Below are 16,020 nucleotides of genomic sequence, written 5' to 3' on the forward strand. Positions count from 1 at the left end.
CCTCCACCACCCATTTATTCTATGATCTCAACCTTCTTTTGAGAAGCTCCAATCTTCATGTCAAAGGTACATGGCATCACCTTTGACAGGAATATTCTACATATGACGAATAATATCTCAAGAATGAGATAATACAATTAAAATTTTTAAATTTAAATGGAGATTTACAAGAGCTTTCGAGAATAGTTTTAATAAAAATAGAATAATGATCTAAAGCAATTCAGAGAAGATGATGCATCTAGTAATTAGAAAAGTTTTGAATCCATCCTCGTGCAGCAAAAGCTCCGTCAATTCTTTTTCACAACTTTGTCTGGCCATCATGTAAAATGAACACCTGAGTACCTTGAATCAGATAGATTATTTGAAGATATGAAAAAATAAAATTTCTGAATATCAATTTTTTCAATAAAAAGCTTTCCACCAATTTTTGTTGTGATGACTTACCAATACAATTAAAATGTTCAATAATTAACGTTAGGAGGCTTTGACTGAGAAGAAGTCTCTGTACATGATAGCATTCCAGGTCTGCTTGGATGGCCAACAAAATTCAGCGTGGACTGGTCTGTAACAAAACGTCACGTTTTAATTTATCTTGTGATTTTTTTTTAATAATTGATCGGAAAGTGAAGAATCCATCTAATCTAACTGGCTCTGTCTCGCACACTGGTCCATGGAAGGACCACGTGTTAAATTATTAATTTTTTACTATTATTTTGGTAAATTGCCCGAAAGAAGTGGCAACAACGGAGAGTCCCTACAAAAGCAAAGCGGAAGCTGGGGAAGTGGAATGGGGGTGGGCACGACGCTCGTTGCAGAAAGAAAGTGGAAAAGAAACAGAAAGGAAAGCAGAGAAATTAAAACCCTACTTTTTTTTAAATTATAGAAATCAAAACCCAATTTTTTAAAAAAAAGGTGGAGAAGGATCCAACAATTATTGGCATCGATGCCGGAATCCGGACTTCCACTGTTCCGCTGAATTCCAGATATCTTTTCCTCTTTCTTTCTCTTATATTTCTTTCTAGATTGTTTGTTTTATCATTATTTTTTGTGGGTGATAAATTGGGGAGCGGCGGCTTCTCTTTTCTTTCCCCGCCTTCCCATTGGAGGGTCGACGCCCCGTCTTCTTTTCATTAGGGCCTCAATTTCTCTCTCTACCACAGAAGAGGAAGAAGAGAGTTCGCGCAGGTCTTTCTCTCTCTATCTCTCCCTCTATTTGTTCTTCCTTCGGTTTCGGGTTTTATGCTGGTTTTGAGTGGGTTTGAGTTGAAAAGGTTTATTTTTGAATGGGATTTTGGTGGGTTCAGAGCTCCGTTTAATCGTTTTCTTTCTTTCTTTCAGGAGAGTTTTTTGAAGTGAAGTTTTAAATTTGGTGAGATGAGTGGGCTCATCTTGTGCTCCGATGCGATCTTTCTTGGCTTTGATTAGGGCAGGAAGGGAGAAAGCTTCTTCTTGAATCACTGGGCAGAGCTGTTACAGCTAAAAGATTGGCTTTTTACTGTCTTGGACTGTTGATGCATTCATCCTTGATCTTTTCTGGTACTTTTGGTGATGGTTTGGGAGATATTATTGGAGTTCTGGCTGTTGAGTTTTTATAGGTGATTTTGTGATTCTTGACGCAAGGTTCTGACTTCTGAGTGTGTTTAAAGGTGGAAATTTTGTGGTTGCATTTCTGACTGAGGGCTTAGAAGAAGTCTTGAGGCTACTGAATTTGAAAATTTGAATTGTCTCTTAAAAAATTGTGCTTCCGTGAGCTACTTTGTTATGAAGATGGCAGCAGATGGTAACGCGAATTTTCACCATGGGGGAGTTCTCCCGCAATCTTTCTGCAGTCACCAAGTGGCTTCTTTTCAGTCAGGGGCAGTAAACAGCGCGACCGGGATGATCGGCACGAATAATATGAGTGGAATTAGCGGCATGGCGGGATGATTCTGACCAACAATCCTGAAATGATGACGAATAATGCTTCTTTGATGATTCCTCCTAGCAATATCTTTCCTGATCCAGTGCCTCGTCTCAAGCATGGTACACGATTGGCTGTGGACTGGTCATATGAAGAATTGGCCGTGTTGAAGGAAGGTCTTGCCAAGTAGGTTGTCCATTGGTTTGGTTTATTTGCTTCACTCCATGTACACATTTTAAATTTTCTTCCCCTTTCTCTGAACGTTTATTTGTTCCCACTTCCCAGTATTTCTTTCTTTATGGCTCCTACAATCTGTTAGTTACTTCCTTTTCTGCCAGGAAACTTGCTTGTCCTGATTGAATGAAGGAATATATATAAAGATCACATGCCCACTTTTGAGTGTTATGGTTTTTGATATCTGTGTGTCACTTTCTGTTTGTTCCAATCACTTCCCCAAGCCAAGCTCTGATTCTTCCTTTGTTCAGTATGGGCCTAATTTCACAAAACCCGTTCCTTCTGCTATGCTATTTTATTCATGTCAGCAAATAAATTCGGGGACTTTCAGCTAATGGTTCTTCTCTTTGAGTTTCCTTACATCACCTGACCCTCGATGTCATCTGATTAAAGCTGAATTTGTCATGCTTTTTCTTGTATCAGTAGTGTTAATTTAACTAATTCTGTCATTCAAACATATGATGTTTGTCCTTTTTATTGATTTTTTTTTTTTAAATTTCTAGTATCATATGGCACATCCATATTTCGAACTATACTGGGTGTTGCTTCACATCATTGATCTGTTCCATGTGGAAATTTTCAGACATGCAAATGAACCTAATATCATGAAGTATATAAAGATAGCAGCTAGTCTACGTGATAAGACTGTAAGGGATGTTGCAATGAGGTGTCGGTGGATGACTGTGAGTATTTCATATGCTATAGAACTGATTGCATTTTTATTTTTTTCCTGCATGATACCTCATCCATATGCTGTTCAAATTTCCTGTTGCACTCGTATTATGATTTGTTACATCAAATACTTGTGGTTTTTTAATTCCTGATTTTACACATAAGCTTGCTTCAAATAGAAACTTAAACTCTCTCACATCTCCAAATGATTGTATTGTTGCTCTTGTGGAGGTTGATGTGAATGTCTTGTTCTTGATTGCCTCTTCATGCCTTGCAAATTTACTAGTAAATGCATTTACCTCTGGACATATTGATTCATGCCCAGCATTGCCATCAAAACAATTGAAACTTTTCATGGATTTTCAAAGTCAGAAGCGAGTGACTGTGTAATACTACTTCTTGCTAAAGAAGTCCACCATCAGGCTTGGTAAAAGATTGAGACCTATCCCTAATGCTTAGGATTAGGCCTCAAGAAACTTGCACACTGAATGATTTCTCCTATACGTCCACCATTTCGATGGTCTTCCAATGCTCCTGGCGCAACTTGATGTGACAAAGTTTATAGATTTGTGTGCTCTTCTTGAAGGTCCTTGCTTATAGTTCATCTAATTCTTGCCATCCATATAGGGCCAGTAGCTGGCTATCTAATCTAATCTGCAACAATAATTTTCTTATTGGCTGCCAAAGATGCAAGATTAAGTGTAGATTAAAGGATTCCATGCCAATGCAATTATCTTTCCATATCTTATGTTTGAACCACTCCTGAACTGAAATCTGATTTTGCTAAGGAGCCACTTTTCTGTACTCATGATTCCTTTCCAAACTTGAGATGCACGGGCGATTCAATAAGGGATGTCGCTTCATTCCTTCTTCTGTGGTTGTAGTTCTGTCAGATTATTTCTATCTATGGATTGGTGTCAAAATTATAGAATCTCTACGAACTCTCATATCATGGCACTTTATTAGCAAGCTGCATAATTTTGGGTTTTGACCCTTAATCTACCTTGATTTTCCTTTGCAGACTTGGATCTACTTTACCAAGAATAAACCTTGATTAACTTTCTCAGTGCCAATCTGCATGAATGCTCTTCTTAGGCTGTCCAATTTCTTGATAACCTATTTAGGAATGTACCAAACATGCATCAATTTAGTAGGGACGAGATGATAGGACTGCTTTCGCAAATAGTCGTTCAACAAGAGATAAAAATCTCCTTTTCCAACATGCTAACCTTTCTTCAAATTTTTCAATGAAAAAAGCTTAGTCTCCTCATTGAGTCAGGAACAATTCAGTTAGATTCCCAAATAAGTGACTGGCAGGGACATCTGGACTCAATTAAGGAAAGTAGGACATCTGTCTCCTTTTTGAATGGCTATTCTACTTTTATTAAAATTGATTTTTGAGTCCAATAATAAGCTTGACACCGCAGAGGATGATCTTGATAGTTAAGACTAGAGGTTTTTAGTTATTGCATGAAAAAAAAGCAGCATTGGCATAGCAGATGCTGAAAATCTATGAGACTTGTGGATCTTGATTTGGACAGAATCTTGCTAACAACATCTCTCGTGGGCTTCTCAAGAGCTAACAAGTATAAGTGTTTTATTGTGAGTTTTCAATTTGTTGAAAGGAAAAATGGCAGAAGGGGGGACAATAATTTAATGAAAAAAGGAAGAAAATATCTGCCCTGCTCTTGGATGAGGGTTTAAGTCTACATTCTATGAAGCCTGATACACATCATTGACCCTTTTCCTTTTAGTTTAAGCTTTTGTGGTCAATTTGTTGCTCAACATGGTATCAGACCTCATGTTTCCTAGAGGTCATGTGTTTGAATCTCATTTAGTTTAGTTGTTTATTTAATCACACCCAATTATCTGTTACATTAATTCTAGTCTGTCTTGATTTAGTTGTCCCTCTATGTGTGGTCTGGCCCGCATGTGATGTGAGATGCTAAGCCTGATATACATAGTTGACCCTCATCAGCTTAAGCTTTTCAGGGCTGGTGGTTAGTTAACACATCTCACCACCACCCTTTTCCTTTTTTTGTCTTTTTATTTTTTATGATAGCCCAAGACGGTTTAAACCTAGATAGGAAAAGGATTTCATTGCTGATAAGCAAATGAGATGAATTTTAGAATGTCTTAAATTATTAGATGACAGCAGCCGACAGAAATGCATCCCCTTAGAATTTTTTTCCCTTTTCTGTTATAAATTTTCTTAACATGTGGTGCTTTTTTCCTCTTTAAGAAACATTATGCTTGTTTTTAATTGTAAAAGGCCTGGACTGCCTCTCTGGGAGTCACAACCCACCTCCCCCTAAAATTCCCCATCCAAGAGTACCATACAAACATACATGCATAGATACATGCCTTCAAGAATGCGTATATACACACCATCTGACTTTACAAGTCTCCACCCTCTACACATCTATAGAAACATCAACCTTTACTCCATACACTAATTTTGCTCCCTTCTTGCTCTGTCTATAAGGGAGAGAAACAAGACAAGTGCACTAGCTAATGGTGGAAATCTATTTATCAAGTTATTTCAACAATAGTAAAAAAAAAAAAATTAATTAAATGGGAGATCGCAACCATACTTGCTTCCTTGCACATGGCCCAGATCTATTTTAATGTAATGTTACATATTAATCAAGATACAAATAATCATGTCGTGTTACACTACATTATAATTCTTGTCTATAGAGGCAACAATTGATCTCCAGATGGTAATTTTGTATTATATAGTCGGAAGAGTTTCCTTGAATTGGCTATTATTGGAACATTCACACCCTACCAACCCAGATCCATCTCATTTAAATAAAAAGAATTCTTTAATTTTCTCTAGTTATTTCAGATGCTTTTATTATGGTTAAAATGGACACCTGCTTACCATATTCATGTGAAATTTGTGATTTTGAACTAATATTCTGGTATTAATTATAGAAGAAGGAGAATAGTAAACGGCGGAAGCAAGAAGAATATTATGCAGGAAAGAAAGTCAAAGACAGAAAGGTAACATTCTTATCCGCTCCAATGAACTCCATTTTAATTATATATGTTTTCCTATACAATATTCTGTTTCTATCAATGGCCATTTTTTAGTTATATTTTTCAAGTATGCAGCCTCAAGAGATCATGATATCAAATTCTTGCTTGTTTGGTTTAACTGTCCGTTTTACTTTAATGTGGAGGGTTTATTATTTCATTTTATGTTTTAACAAGTTGCATGCTTCTATCTTGTTGATTAAGAAGAATCCATCAGAAAAATATGTTTAATTATCAGTCAAAGGAAAGAATTTGCATATATGCAATTCCTTTAGACTGGAGATATGGTTTTCTTTGTTGGCACATCTAACATTTGTAGTCTGCTGTTATAATTCATGGATCCAGTATGTAAATGATGAGTGCATTTTTCAGGAAAAGATGGTGGATTGTTCTGCAAGAGCTAATATACATCCCATTCAACCTGAAAATGCAGCTGTCTATTCTTTTATGGTGAATCATGTGAACCACAATGATCAATTTTCTTGTGAAGGTTGGTTGTTCATATCCTTGAAATGCTTAATCTGAGCTGATAATTTACCAAGTTAACTTTCATTGGATAATCAATATTTATCTCAAGTCTCAACTCTTTAGTTAAATGTACATTATTTCTTTGTTATTCGTATAAATTTTTTCTTGAACTTCTTATGCTTATATGGTTTTCATTCATAATACACATCAAAATTGGATAAGGATATTTCTATTTTGTTAACTGGATGATATTATTCTTATCTTTTTCTTGTAATTAAGAAGAAATGCTGTTACTAGTGTCATATATGAACAAATAAGACTGTAACAACTTGGAATTTTGATAAACTGCATAAATAATACAGCTATTCAGTAGGTATGAATGCAAACACTCTGTTGAACACAGGTTTTGTTATCTTCACATTGGTTATGTATGAACAAATAAAACCTAAACAACTTGGAATTTTGATAAACTGCATAAATAATACAGCTATTCAGAAGGTATGAATGCAAACACTGTGTTGAACATGGGTTTTGTTACTTTACATTGGTTATATGGACATCACATAACATCCATGCTCTTTATGTTCAGAAGGAAAGCTTTTAACCATTTTCAAATTCCTGAATAATAATATATGGCATCATGATATGGTTTATTTCATAGTTTAATCATCTTAATATGATTGGTTGTCAATCTAAGCCCAACCTTTTATGTTTCTTGTATGGGCTAGGGACTTAATCGGCAGTTTTGAACTACAGTGGATAAAATTAAGGATAATATTATAAATCTGAAAGGGATAAATGATGTTAATGGCTATTAATTTGATTAAAGGTTAAAATGTTGTTGGTGTCGTGAGTACTTATGCATCACAGGTGTGACTAGGGGAAAAAAAATAAGAATTATGTATTATATGTAGAGAATGTTGAACTCGGATACAGTCACTTGCATTTGAAGTCATCCAATCAGGCAAAATCAGAAGATAGGAGTCCAACAATGATGATTCGAGCTATGGAATGTGATCTACTATCTCTAAATGGCCTATAGACCAAAAATTATATAATTTGAAGACCCCTAGCTTATACATTGAGTCATTAAAAATATGCATTCTATCATGTTATTTAAAATGACCATATTTGACATGATGCATATTCTAGGGGTCTCTAAAGTATATGATTTTTAGTCTCTAAGCAATTTGAGGTAGTAGATCACATTAGAAAGCTTGGATCATCATTATCAAATCCATATTTTCTGATTTCACATGGCCAAGTTTGACTTCAAATATAGTTGACTGGATGACACATTATATGCTTCTTTCATAAAAGATTTAACAATTCTAAAGTTAATGTTGAGGCATCCGAATCAAAGATGGTTATGATTACACTTATAAAGCACCTAAGGATAAAAAGTTATATTTGTTGGAGGTATCTAACCTATGCATTACATGGGTAAAATGGATGGTGCCCATCGTACTATTGTGCTAAAATAAATGATAGGACATTTTTCAATTGAGAATCACTTTATTTATCATGATCTAAACATGTTAAACTATGTATAGATTGAAAATAGGTAAATTTTGATGCTTAGATTGCAGCAAAATATGTCTCATATCATTAAAACTGCCAATTTGTATCCATTCGATGCACAAATAATTTTTATTTTCCAGACATTTTTAGTGATTAGATGATGATCGATAGTATATTTGAAGGGTCTAGCATTGATTTTTATCATTAAATATCTTACAAAAGATTTAACATAAAGTGTGTAGTCTAACTCATATCTATATCTATATATATGTGTGTGTGTGTGTGTGTGTTGTGTGTGCGCACGCGCACACACACACACATACATATGCATATATAGATTTTTGAGCATGGATAAAATGTTGCATGTAAATTTTGCCACAGATGGAATTGCAAATTGACCTGCAAATATTATAGGGTGGTACCATTTTTATTATAAGATGATACCAGTTTCAGTCCATGCGAACATGAAGAGAAAATTAAGAATGTAGGGTCGGATGATCAGCTGTTGTAAGAAAGTAACTGAGTTCTTGAGTAGTGACCAGTAATTATTAAAGCCATAACAGTAAAGAAACTGTGGTTGTGTGGTGAAGAACAAGATGCAACAAGGCCAAAAAGGGCTTACTTTAAGGCACAACAGAATAATTGAGATTGTCTTTGAAAGATAATGACAAAAATGAAATGCCAAAATGGATAGGATACGTGCCTAGCTACTTGTGATCCATATGCTAAGTAGGTAGCAGAGAAGATGTGAAAGAAATCTCAAAATTAGCTAGTGCTTTGCATTAAGAGTGAGAATGTGTGTATTTGGGGAATCATTGGGAGTTCTAATTCACATGAAATAGGTTGTACCAGGTAATCAAACCTGGGATGAACTTCTTGCTGTGGTTTGCTATAGTTGAATAATGTCCAGGCATCGCATGTGTAGCTCATGCCTGACTTCCATAGATTGAGAAATAATTCATTTCATTAGCACCTCAGTCAATCATATTCCCAACTTTCCATCCCTCAGTGGTTTGAAAGTCAAAACACTTTATAAGATGGTGTGCTCAAAATGAATTCTGGAAAAAATTAACATTGGCTTTTTACTTCTCTCAAAAAGAACATTGGCCTTTTACTTCATCTTGAAGCTTGATTAGATTGGCATTATTTGTTTCAAAGGGCCTATTTTTATGGTGGTCTTTTTTTTCTCCCTTTGGGATTCAGGCTGGCCCACTCCAATGGTTCTTTGGGTATTTATAAAGATAGGCCTAGCCCAGCCCAATTTAGTTGGTTGTGTTGGCCCAACCCATGAATCCCATGGGATTTTGGGCCGAGACATCCAAACAGGCCCTTAGAGCATTTAGGAAGCTAATGAGAATAGAAATATGAAGTTTCTGAAGTTCAAGTTATGGCTGTTTATTTGTAGCTTATTCGGTGTTCGAATAAAGTTGGGGAAACATGTTCTTGATGTTCAGTTTTTACTAGATTGTAGAGCTTTTGTTTCCTCTCTGCAGGTCGTGGTTGCAACCTTTTTGAATAAAAGAATTTTAAAGTCCTGTCCTATTTTCCCCCTTTGTGCTGTTTAACATATTTGTTATCTTTGTTTTGGATATTGATGAATATCAACAGAACTGCTTTTGACGACTCCTGGTAGAAAATTTTAGGCATCTTCATGTTGTTATCCTTAGTATGTTTTGCTATAGTCATTCCATAGCAAACACGAAACTATCTGGTCCAGTACTTGATAATTTGCTTATATCAAAGTTTTGCTTACTCATATAGGATAGTTTGTTGTTGATTTTCATACATTTGCTCTAATCATAATAATTTTTTGTTTGTTTAAGTAGCCCTTGTAATTGATGGTGCAACACAGCATCTTCTAGACGAAAATGCTCAACTTTTTAACAAAATTGCAGCTAATATTGCCACATTCCAGGTTGGTATCTTAGATCTTCCCCCTTCCCTTTACTGTTTGAGATGTGGTCATCATATTCATTTTGCTACTAAGCTTGGAATCAGCTACTGCCAGAACAAAGTGGCTGTATCTCACTGTTTTCCCAGATTTTTTAAAGTTGGTCTAAAAGGCTAAAACAATGATTTTGCACCTGAGATTTTTCTGTTTGCATTATTCTAGATGCAAGAACTAGAAGGTCTCAAATTGAGAGTAATGTCATCACAGTTCTGATTAGCATTTTAACTTATACCATGGTTGTCCAATACAGAACAATATCTCATAGGCATAATTGAGACATCAGTTTAACTTTAATTGCTGGGAACATGGAATGCTGTACCGGGCCGAACCATCCGGTACGGGATGTGCCAAACTGTACCGACGGGGAACCGAGACGGTTCCGGCATGCAAAACGGCACATGCCGGTGCCGGGGAAGAAAAAGAGAGAAAGAGAGAGAAATAGAGAGAGAGGGAGGGAGGAAGAAAAAGAGGGAGGGGAGTCTATCGGAGGGGCCGCCGGAGGTTCGTTGGAGGGCAGCCATGGCCGTCGGACGGCGGAAAGGGCTCCCGCGGCTCCGCGCGGGGAACAGGGCCGATCCGCCCATGTTTCTTGAGTTTTTTTTTTAAAAAAGCCTTTTCAAAGTGAAGTCGGCCCCCTGTTCCTCGCGCAGAGCCACGGGAGCCCTTTCCGCCGCCCGACGGCCACGGCTGCCCTCCGATGGTCCCTTCGATGGATTCTCCTCCCTCTTTTTCTTCATTCCTCTCTCTCTCTATTTCTCTCTCTCTCTCTTTTTCTTCTCCGGTTCGTCCGTGTTTTCCTTCGTCGGTTCGCCTCGGTTCGGAATGGAACGAAGGCGTGCCGTACCGTACCGCCGGCCGGCCGTTCCGGCCACCGGTACCGGTTCCGCCGACCTTGGCTGTGAATCCTTGTTTTTTTTTCCTTTTTATGGCTTGGGGGTTAAAATCAGCTGCTGAAGGCTTTGGTGGTGTTTAGAGTTATGCATGTGTATATGAATGCCCAGTATGCCAAAATAATATTTTAGTTCTTAGGTATTTTGCTATATGTTTCAAGATATCACCTGATACAATAAGAATTATACTAGTTTGCTCTTCTTATTATACTATCTGTTCAATTTTGCAAGACCTTGGCATTTCACCAATTTTTCGACCTTCTCATGCCCTATGTTCATGCTTACTGTTCTTTGAGTCTATGTAGTAGTCAATGGGTTCGTGCTTATTGCTTCTAAGCTCTACATTTAACAGTTTTTTTCACAAAAAAAAAAAGTTATCAAATTTTCTCATGGGGACAATACGTAACATCTTATCTAAATCAATACCTTAAGTATATGCACTTACCAGACCATTTTGTGTAAAATATATGCTGACTTGGCTTCTACAGCAATATATCAATCCTTCATGAGGGAGTTATATATTAAAGTACTATCGGTCTGCATCACTCTTTATTATAACTTATTAAAATATTGAATGGTACACAGTGTTATGTTTTGACTATAAGATTTATGTTGATATGATGCTGATTTATACTTGGGAGTAACGGTATGGTGTTGTATACATGGAATCATGCTGTTATCACAGAAATAATCCATGTATAACAGAATTCATGAAGCTTGATTTGTTTATAAGAATAAGTAATTTTTGAGTTCCAAAATGTATATTTTCATTGCAGTAAAGTAGTCCGATGTAGTTTATATCTGAAAAAAAGGTTAATGTGGTAACATTTCTGAAAAAAGTTTATACCTATATTGTAGCTATGTTCGTTTTTTTGTTGGATGCCTAAAAATTCAAGGTCAATAGGCTGTTTAGTTGGTGTTATAATTCTTTCATTGAAAAGCTACTGGTTCATCTTGAGGTAGGCGAGTTTGGTAATATGCTTAATTCATTATTGAGCATAATTTTGTGAAAAAAATAAAATCAAAACTAAAAATTAAAATCAAAACTAAGTCCTTTCTGAAAAAAAATTATCACAATTAATTTTATTCCTTCCAAAATCAAGAGCCCCTGACAAACAGGCCACCTCATTCACTGTGGTTGCCACCCTGCTCTGCCCCTAGCCCACTGGTCTACATTATCTTCTTTCTGGCCTCTCTTTCCCTCTTCTCTTACTGCTGTTTCTCAAGTCTATTCTGATTACACTTCCCTCTATCCCTTCTTCCATCTCTTTTCTTTTGTTTTTCTCTTCTCTTTTATAATTTTTTATTCATTATATGGAAAATGACTCTGTATGGCATTGCCTCCCTTGCTTTCCCCAAAAAAGAGTTCCTTTTTCTAACTGCATTTTAATGAGCAAAGGCTGTATAACCAGCCTTGTAACATTTTTTTTGTCCATGGTTAATTTTTGGGGAAAGATTATAGGTGCTAGGATGGCAGCTGTGCGTTCTGATGGGTGCCTATAGTTTGAGGCATTTGGAAAAAAAAAGAAAAGAAGAAAGATACAAAAATCTAAGTATTTCTTTTGAGCATTCAAAAAAGGAGAGAATTAAAATTATAATTGTTCTTCATTCTTTGGTCAAGCAATACTGCAATAGTATCTGCCACTGCTAATGGCAGCCACCACAACCACACTGTCCACAGCATCATTGACTGCCACTTCTGCCTCCATTAGCTTCTGGCGGTCTTTACCTGCAGCAGCTGTGGTTACTTGTGCCAAGGTACTTGATGCTAGCCAGGGGGGCTGGCCGATAGGCTGCCCTAGTACTAGGAAATATGTTCAGTGGGCCTTGGCCTATGTTGGGCACTTAGGTGGTTGCCTCAGCCTTTTTTAGAACATGGCCATACTAGGTTAAAGCATCCCATGCTTTTCAGAGACCTCCAATAAAGTTAGAGTTAAGCATCATGATCTGTTAAAAGATAAAATTTGGATCTTAATTAAGTGATTGCAGTAGCCAAATTAGTACAACCTCATTCATTTTGAAATTTTTATGAATTTTAACAAGTTGATGGCATTACTTACCCAAACCTAGACATAGCAATATATCTATGCTAGGACTTCGAGGTTCTTGCAATACCAGTCCATTCCTAGAATGAGCATACCTAATTCTTGTATTTATATTATAGTAATATAGAGATTTGAAAGTATGAGAGAACCAATGAAGGCACAATTAACTACATTCATCTCTTATTGGACATTGCATGTGGACATTATAGAACAAATGGGTAAAATTATAATTACCAGACAAATACAGTGATAGTAGGACTATTTTTGGTGCAGGGTCTATATCTCATTCATCGAGAACATGAGCATGGCTTACTTATAGTGACCTTATGTTGTAAGTCATATGAGCTACATGTGTCACGCCCCGAACCGAGTATATGACAGATGCCACATACCTGCAGGTTGGGCCGTACAAGCATGCAAGGCTACAAATCACAACATAACATTTCATCATAATAATAATAAGCCTTTAATTCTCAAAATCAATTAAAAACAATTAAATCCTTTTTACATAGCAAATATCTTTATGCAACATAAATCATAATGTTTCATTTAAATAAAATATCCAAACAAAGTCAAACTGAGCTAGAAATCTAGAAAATTCGAATATTTCCAAAAGATCTAGCGCACTCACCCTTATCCAAGGTAGTTATGATTCAGCATCTGAAAAAAAGAAAATAAAAAAAGAATAATGAGTTATACTAGCCTAGTAAACAACATAACATATCACAATGGGGTCTAAGCATGCTAAGAAAGATAAATCACATGTTATTGACTGGGAGGAGTAAATCTCAACTAACACATATTTCTTTGAAAATAATTATTTTCATATACTGATACTGAACTCAACATCAAGTTACAGCCACGTAAGCCAGTGATATGGGTCTGATAATAGAAACACGTTGCATAGAGTGCCAGATAATAGATACCACTGTTCTAATCACCGGTGGCTCGATGTCGAAACTAGTTTCTCGGATTACAAGTTGACAGGTCCAACGTATAATCCCTATTGGCGGGGCCACGTCATAGCCATGTCGAGAACATGCATATAAAAGCAATTTCACAAATTCCCAGTCAAGTTTCTCAAATATATTTCTCAAAATAAATCATATATTTGAAACAAAATATTTTCGTGAATAAAACATTACATGCTTGACTTATTTATTAAATTGAAAACTGAGAGCATAAATCAAACAACTAATTTTAATTTTCAAAAGATCATTCGAAAACACACTTGAAGCGTTAGGTCACTGGTCATACTTCAAAATCCGGCTTCAATTAGATAGGTTGACTTCACCTATTCAATGCCATCAATAATTAATTAATTAATTATCAATGACTTAAAATTCTTAACAAATTAAGAAATCTCGAAGAACCTAGATGAATTATATTAAGGGCATTCAAATCTATAAGGATCTAATAAAACTCGGGTGGGAGTCAGTGTACTATCTGACGGTCATGGGTCAAAGCCCCTGTGCCTAAAATAATTCGATTTACAAGAGATAGATTTTGAGTCAATTATCCTCTTAGGAGAGAAAAGAGACATGAGAAGAGAGAAGAATATCAAACAAGACAAACAAGAGAGAGATTAGAGAAAAAAATTTTAGAGAGATAAAATAAAACTTCTAGAGAGAGGCAGGATTCAGAGTTAGAGCAAGGAGAGATGAAAGAGAGAGAAACTCTCTGTTTTCTTATTTTTTTCTTTTTCTTTCATTTTCTTTTTTTCCTTGTTCACGGGAGCAGAGGACCCATGCGGTCCTTTTCCTTTTTTTTTCTTTCATGGAGCAGGGGAGTGCTTCTCCCCCCTTTTTTCTGAGCCAGGACGGCAACCACCCCCACTGACAACCCTCAAGGCTGCAGGGGCAGTCCCCAACGATACCAACCGGCTAGATCCGATGACCGACGGCGACAAGTGGTGACGGAAAAAAAACGAAACAAAATAGAAAAATAAGAAACTTGGAAAACAATGATTTTTGAAGGGATTTTCAGCAGAAAACTCAGCAAAATCCAAAATAAAAACCCCTAAAAGATTGATGGAATAAGATGGAAGAGATTTTACTTGATTTGGATGGGGTTTGACTCAATTTTCGGCGGCTAAAAGAAGATTAATCCATCAGCAAATAGGATGAAAGGAGGGAAGAAAATCAACAATTAACCAATGATTTTTGTGAGGAAAAACCCAGGAGATTGAGGCCTTTAAATAGGCCTCAAACAGGGAGGAATTAGGGTTGGAATTAACCTCTAATCCTAAGGATTTTAGGAATTTGAATTGGAGAAGAACTCCTTCGGGAGTTCTTCTGTGTATTTCGCTCTACGCTAACCAATTTCATTTTTTTTTTTGCTGCTTTGAGATTTATAATATGGGATTTGGGTATTACATCCTTCCTAAAAAGAAATTTTGTCCTTGAAATTTAGTGTTCCTTAATTGGAAAAAAGTTTTGGATATTTCTCCTTCATCTCATCCTCGAACTTTCAAGTAGCCTCACGTTCGATGTGATTACTCCACTGAATCTTGACGTATTGAATCGTGCTCCTTCTTAAAACTTGTTCCTTCCTGTCAACAATACGTATGGGCTGCTCATTGTAAGACATATCTTCTCTAAGCTGTAAAGGTGCCAAATCTACCGCATGGCTTGCATCTGGAATGTACTTTCTTAACATACAAACATGAAATACATCGTGAACTCCTGTTAGCAAGGGTGGAAGTGCCAATTTATATGCTACAGCTCCAATCCTTTCCAAAATCTCAAAGAGGCCCACATATCGAGGATTGAGTTTTTCACGAACTCCAAATCGCATTACCCCTTTAGAGGGAGATACTCTAAAAAATACATGATCTCCAATCTGAAATTTTAATTTTTGCCTTCTATTATCTGTATAACTTTTATGTCTATTCTGAGCTATCTGAAGGCGTTCTCTGATTAATTGGATCTTTTCAATTGTTTGCTGAATAATCTCTGGGTCCATCAGTTTTCTTTCCCCCATGTCATCCCAACAGATGGGTGATCTGTAGTTCCTTCCATAAAGGGCTTCATAAGGAGCCATCTGAATACTTGCTGATAACTGTTATTATAAGCAAACTCGATCAGAAGCAAGTGACGATCCCAAAAACCTCCCATATCTATTACACAAGCTCTTAACATATCCTCCAAAATTTGAATAATTCTTTCTGACTGGCCATCAATTTGAGGGTGGAAGGCGGTACTAAAGCTAAAAGTAGTTCTCAAAGCTTTATGCAGACTTTTCCAAAAATGCACCACAGATTGTGAGTCCCTATCAGAGACAATATATATAGGAACT

General features: G+C 36.4%; 1 pseudogene; it reads left to right on the forward strand.

Annotated features, from left to right (window-relative positions):
* The first annotated feature begins 765 nt into the window (after positions 1-765).
* The window catches only part of LOC105053708 (uncharacterized), a 36,453-nt pseudogene continuing 21,198 nt past the window's right edge, over positions 766-16,020 (forward strand).

This window comes from Elaeis guineensis, chromosome 11 (genome assembly GCF_000442705.2).
Source record: "Elaeis guineensis isolate ETL-2024a chromosome 11, EG11, whole genome shotgun sequence".
NCBI classification, from domain to species: Eukaryota; Viridiplantae; Streptophyta; class Magnoliopsida; order Arecales; family Arecaceae; genus Elaeis; species Elaeis guineensis.